Source organism: Chionomys nivalis, chromosome 2, assembly GCF_950005125.1.
Source record: "Chionomys nivalis chromosome 2, mChiNiv1.1, whole genome shotgun sequence".
Lineage (NCBI taxonomy): Eukaryota > Metazoa > Chordata > Mammalia > Rodentia > Cricetidae > Chionomys > Chionomys nivalis.
In genome coordinates, this window is record NC_080087.1 from 54,929,620 (window position 1) to 54,936,687 (window position 7,068).

The window sequence follows — 7,068 nt, forward strand, 5'->3', positions numbered from 1 at the left end:
GAACCAGAGCAGCCCGCGCCGTGTCCCGCCGCTGCGCCCAGCCACCGCGGCATCCCGCTCCTTGCGCGTCGCTGGGGCCCCGGATTCCTGCAGGAGGAGCTGCCCGGGGGCTGGGGCCCAGCGGAACTCCAGGTCCGTTTCTAGCTCCAGCTTGGCGGTTCCAAAAGGCTCTGTATGCCTTCAATCTCGTCCAGGCGAGTAAGATCTGGGCGAAGCCTGCCCGAGGCTCCCCACGCCACCGTCCCTGCGATGTCCGCACTGCAGCCAGCGCTTCTGCTGGGCTCCCGGGTCGCCAGTGTGAAAGCAGCCTACCGACAGATGACACCGCTAAGCCCCAAGGAGAAGCACTGCCACACCCACAAGGTGAGGCCCGACCCCACCCCGGTCACCTATGGAGAGGAAGGAGGGGGGACGGCTTGGCCTTTGTAAACTTGGCTAGAGCCCAATCCCTGACGCCCGACATTTCTCTGCCTCCTTGTCCATCTTTCCACTCTACAGACATTCGAGGAAGCTCGCGCATCATCTTTCGTTTGTGTTAACCAATCCTCGCAACGCTGCCGCCCAGTCAATCGCCAACAGTGGAATAGCAGAAACAAACCTAGGTCCAAAGCTGTGGTTTCGGATATGCGTCTTGTCCAATTCAGCACTTATTTCTGACGTAGCATGATGTATTAGATGGCCGACTAAAGTTTTGCTTACTAAGGCCTTCGCTTCTTCATAGAAGACAAGGTCGCTTAGTTTGGTCTTTATCCAACACCCCCATCCCATCCTTGCGGGCGTGCCCCAACTCTTGCTCCTCTTTCGGAATACTCTGAGGCTCCTAGACCACAAACCCTAGTCTCATCATCCTGCCAAAACAGTTTCATCCATGTGTGGTTACTAAACCTTTCCAAATTACCCTAGAGACGTCTCCTGAATCACCTTCCAACTTCCTGTCTATGACTTTCCTTGTCCACATTTCAAGCACAGAGTCGCAAAGGCCATATTCGATCTCCGAAACCACAGCTCTGAGAATTTCGGGGTGTGCAGGTGGCCTCTGAAGCAGCACATGACAACTGAAAGGATTTTAAAAATCGGAGGCATGACTGCTGTCTGGTGGCCCTGCTACTTGAGAGAGTCCAGCTTGAAATTGGTTCGCAGTCACTAGCTTGCCCAACAGTGAGAATCTGGGGCAGCCATATATACAGTCACCACCATCTACCTGGCCATCTCCAGGCAGACTCCAAGATCACACCTTCATACTTCCTCTTCTTTCTCACCTTCATACTTCCTCTTCTTTCTCCTCAATATCTCAAGTTCTGTCAATATTACTTCTATAGATATTCCTAAAACCAGACCTCTTCATCGTGAAAAGGCTGAATTGAAGCCAATTTTGTCTAAAGAGCTAATTGGTTCCTTTCCCCCCTGTTTGCAGTAAGATCTTAACTTTGTAGCTCTGGCTGACCTGAATGTCTCAACCTTCCGCTTTAGCTCAGCAAGGCTGGGATACTAGGCATAGGCTGCCAGACCTGATTGCAATAGTCTTTGATTAGGGATTCCAGGACCCAACAACATCCAGTCATCGCTATAAGGAAGTAATTGGTGTGCAAGCCAGGCGTGGTGGATCACACCTGTAGCCACAGCACTCAGGAAGCTAAAGCAGCAGTACCACACACTCAAAGGCCTGCTGAGGCAACAAAACAAACACGCAAGAACCCCCAAGACAGTGTTGGGATGTGTCGAGCAGAAGCAATTGATTGTATAGCCAGTAAAGTGTCAAAAACTGTAGAAACAGGACAGAAAAAAAAAAAATAGTTCTTTTTTTTTTTTTTTTTTTGATTTTCGAGACAGGGTTTCTCCGTAGTTTTTTGGTTCCTGTCCTGGAACTAGCTCTTGTAGACCAGGCTGGCCTCGAACTCACAGAGATCCGCCTGCCTCTGCCTCCCGAGTGCTGGGATTAAAGGCGTGTGCCACCACCGCCCGGCCCCAAAAATAGTTCTTTAAAAGTTACTCATGCTAGACGGTTAAGAAGCAGTCACTGACGTCAAGCCTGAGCGTGTCACCTGGACCCACTGTGAAATCATGACGTCAGACGTTATGTCTGATTTGGCCTCCAATGTACCCCTGAATGAATAGAATTCCTTGTTGTGGGATATTTGTACACAAGGTGTGAAAATGTATTGCTGTGATCGGCGTGATAAAAGCCGAACAGCCAGTAGTTAGAAGGAGGTTAGGCAGGACTTCCAGAGACAAGAGAGCACTCTGGGAAGAAGAAGGGTGGGGGGAGTTGCCAGGTAGCTGGAGAAGAAGCAGGAGGTGCAGGATGAAAGAGAGGTAACGCCATGTGACAGAACGTAGATTGATATAAATGGGTTAATTTAAGTTATAAGAGCTAGTTAAGACAAGCCTAAGCTAAGCCAGTTTTCATTACTGTTATTTGGGACTGGTGGCAGAAAAGAAAGGTTATAGTTCTGAGCATAAGAAAGCCACTAAAAATGCTGGATGTGGTGGCGCACGCCTTTAATCCCAGCATTCGGGAGACAGAGGCAGGCGGATCTCTGCGAGTTTGAGGTTAGCCTGCTCTACAAAGCAAGATGCAGGAGAGCAAGCACTACATAGAGAAACCTTGTCTCAAAAAAACAAAAAATCAAAGTTTGGGTAGGTAAGTTATTGCATTAGTTAAAGAATTAGACAGTTGCAGAAAAGCCAGAGTTGTCCCTGGAGTAGAAGAGGTGTCTAGTCGGGTGTGAGCCGAAGCCAGATTACAAAGGTAAATGACACATGAATTAAACAGATATTAAACAGAATTAAACAGCTGATATAGGGCAAATGTGAAGAAAGACATGTGTAGTTTAGTGAAGAGGGCACAGATTTTGGAGTCGTGCAAACCTCAGACTGAATTCTGGCTTCTTTTCCACCAGCCTTAGTACTCAGGAGGAAATAGCGCCTATAACTGTATCTTCCTCTATGAAAACAACATCCAGCATCTGCCTTACAAGGCTTCAGGGTTCGGGGAGATGATCAGAATCAGTGTTGTCAATGTGCGTAAGAAGTTAGCATCATAACTAAGCTGGCTCCTCCACCTCTGTGTGTTACGGTCCTACACAGCTCCTGGTCAACAGTGATAACTGTGTAACAACCTGTTGGCTCAGTCACAGAGAGAGAGGAAAGGAAAGCCTGGTGTGATAGCTTACAGATGACATCTGGATTCAAGCTCAATTGTTTTCTTAAAGAACGATTTTTAGTATAGAATCAGAAAATAGCCCCCTCTACACGCACACCATCAACCTCAGAGGAAGCGTCATGAAGCCCCAGCGAGGCCTCAGGTGCATCCTGGGAACCAGTCTGACAGCCCATCTTTTTAGTCCCAGGGAGCATCCCACAGAGAAAGTGTCAGATATAAACAAGCCTTTCCTTGTAGAAAGTACTGGGGGCCTCTATTTAACACTCCTATACTTAGGACACTGAAATGCTGCTTTTTGCTTCTTATTGCCACAGTTTCCTAAGAGGGGACCAAAAGGTCAAAGGTTGCCCAGAGTCCCTAGCACACAGTCATAAACCAGGGTCACTCGAAGCAGGGACCGTAGGAGTCAAGGACTCGGGGACTATCACTTATTATAATCGTTTAGATAAGACACAACCTCTTTCAACTTGAACATTCCAACTTTAAGAAGATCTTTCCCAGAGACTCATAAATGTACGAAGTCAGGAGATAAGAATACACGTGAATCATGCTGAGTTGGAAACACTGAGTGGTTTCACTCTTCTTGTCTAAGTGCAAAACAGGGCCATGGATCTTGACAGCAGGCTTCCAGGTGCCCATTCAGAAAGTCTCCTTTCTCCTCTGAGACAGAGGAGTAGCTATAATCATCTCCATTAGGAAATCTATCAGCAATACACGTAGTAAGTCATGTAGCGAGTAATAATTTCACTGGAGAACTGGTAAGTTTAGAACCTGTCAGAAAGCTCTTAAGAGAAGCTGGGGGAAAAAAAACAAGGATTGTTCACATGTGAAGTGGAATGCTACTCACATTGTAGGGACTCAGTGTAAGTGTGAACCCCTCAACGTGTAAAATATGAAGACATTCTTGACTAATTTCTAAAGGAGAGATGTCAAGCCCATTTTTAAAAATCAAAGACACAACTAATGACCAGCGTCTAAGCTCAGAGCAAGTATTTGTGATGAATTTATAATTATAAATGTGTTTATATCACACGTCACAATATTCCTCTCAAGCTGTTCTTCAAAACCTATAAACAGTGAATGCATTCATATGTAAATGTAGGAAATTCACAAGACCACGCCTAATCTTTAAGGGTGTTAGGTCTCAACCCAGGACTAGCCTTATTCAGTACCTGTGACTCCTTCAGCACTTCTCACCCTTCCAGTACCCTAACCCTCTCCTCCCTTCCCCTCCCCCAGCCTGATCCCTCCACAGCAGTCTCTGGCCCAGCTGCCCCCTTGGCTCTCCTCTCCTCTCCTCTCCTCTCCTCTCCTCTCCTCTCCTCTCCTCTCCTCTCCTCTCCTCTCCTCTCCTCTCCTCTCCTCTCCTGGTTCGGTTAAGTCAGTGAGCATCCATGTTCAGCCAGGACTCTCCCCTCTGCCTGCTTTCTCCCTTATATCTACATTAAAAATATTCTCCATACGTTACGAGTCTTCCTCCTTTCATTTTTTTTTATTTAAAGAGGAAATAAAACTACAATTGATTAGATGGAATAAAATCACAGTGTATTAGAGTGTCTGAGCAGAAGGCCGGCAAGCTGCAGAGAGTCTGGAATTGCTTGTGTTTTGACAGAACTTCCAGCAACAGAATCCACCTTCCTCTCTACTTGACCAAGCAGCAGCCATGGTGACAGCAAACAGGACACCTCTCCATCCCCGCTCATCCTTCGTCCTTCGGTGAGGATACACAGCGAAGTCACCCACAAAGAGCACAGCTTCCCCAGCCCTGCATGAGCTCTGCCCAGCAGAGGTTCCTGTTTCTGCATTCCCAAAGGCCTCTGTTCTCACCTTTGCCTGAGATTACACTACAGAGGAACTTACAGGCTCAGGTTCCACTGCAGAGAAGTGGGCATTTCTGTGTAAAGGGCCAGGTATTGGTCAATATGGAACACTGCGAGGTAATTGTTATACAGGTCGGGGTTAAAATCCATGGAACTAGAGGCTTATCGCTCGTGCTGGGGGACAAGAGGATACCGCAATCATGTTTCTCCTGGATCCTTTCTCCTCCTGATGTTTATGGGTTCTAGAAGGGCAGAAGCGGATGGCCCTTTGCCCCCTTCAGTATCTCTAAGCACTTCCCATATTACAGTCCAGAGAAAGGCACTTTGTATCCCTGGATTAAACAGACAAGCATAGTGGTATTTAATTCTAAGAAATAAAAAACACCCTGGAAAGTTTCCCACAAGCCTGCACTGTACAAAGGGCACTCCTGTCTGTGGCTTCGCTGCACTGGAGATACATGATCATCACTCTAGCTCCTTCCAATAGTTTTCTATCTCCTTCTTCTAAACACAAGTCTTACCATAATCCTTATATCCTCCGGCTGCTGCTTTTGTTCTCAGCATGCTATCTGACTGTAAACGCCAGCACTCAGGAGACTGAAGCAGGAGGCCTGCCTTGGGTTTGGGGCCAGTTTGAGCTAGACAGCAAGAGCCTGCCTAAAACAAACAGACTGGGCGGTGATAGCACGCCTTTAATCCCAGCACTCAGGAGGCGGAGGCAAGCGGATCTCTGTGAGTTCGAGGCCAGCCTGGGCTACAAGAGCTAGTTCCAGGACAGGCTCCAAAGCTACAGAGAAACCCTGCCTCGAACAAACCCCAAAACCAACCAACCAAACAGATAACAATTTTAAGGAAGTAGATGCTAAAGGCAGAATGTCTAGTTAAGGGGTTAATACTACAACCTAAGCCCCCAGGGCTGTAAGAGAAATGGTAAACTGAGCAGAGGTACTTTCAGTCCTAAGAGAAGAGTGCACTACAGAAAGAGAAACAGCCTTCTGTCGTTCCGTCCTCTCCTGAGCCTCGTGCTAGGGGAGTCCATGGGCCGATCTGTGGGCACAAGGTGAGTGGGCTGCTGTGAAGAAAGGTGCCACGTTTCATTTAAACCAAAGACTTATTCAGAAGCAACTTACAGCGATATGAGAAAATAACCCGCCACCATCAGATTGGAATTAAAAGCCATTCACCATAAAACTTGGGAAGAAGTAAACAAACCCACTCAATCCTGCCCATTTATTAAGGATAGCACGCATATGTTTTATCATATTTAATATAAAGCAGCCTTTCTCCTCTGACCCATGGTCATTGTTCCTTCTTCTCATTGTTAGTTTAAACCCCAGGCAGGCGGAACATTGTAGAGTGGGTTACACAAACATTCTAACCCTTAGACAGATTGCCTAGCTGTAAATGAAAGTCATCAAATGTTTACAGTTTTCATAATATAATTACTATTCAAAACCAGTGAAAAATCAAATCTAGGAACAGCAAGTTCCAGACCTATTATGTCTTACTGAGGTAGTTAAGGGCTCAAAAAGATCCATCTACAGCCTTCATATGTAAGGCAAGAGAATGAGGTGTCTACAGATCTCTGAATATGACTATACAAATTTACCCTCCCAGCAAGGTAGTAAAACAAAGTGTTACTAACCCCATCCGAACACAAATAGACACGGATTCATTCTATTGTCAAGGTATTGGAACATACTGTCTACAAATTCTCTGAACATAGACAGACAAAAATTCACACATTAAAGGACAGGAAATGTTGCAGTACCTTCCTGTAGCTCCGGGAACCCAGAGAACTGTGGAAGGAGGATTGCTTGAGTCCCAGAGTTTGAGACAAGGCTAAAGTGACATGGTAAGACCCATCTCGAAATAATAAATAAACAAACAAATAGCTTTTTCCTTAAAATTGTTTTTATAATTAATATAACATCCACAACTGAAGTGGCCACTGTTTTTTTTCACTAATATAAAACACTAATTGTAAATCGTATTATCTTTAATCTGTATACAAAAACCTGCTGTCAGTTATAATTTGTCACGGTATTAAATGATCATCGACTGTAAAACATAGGCTATTTCAGA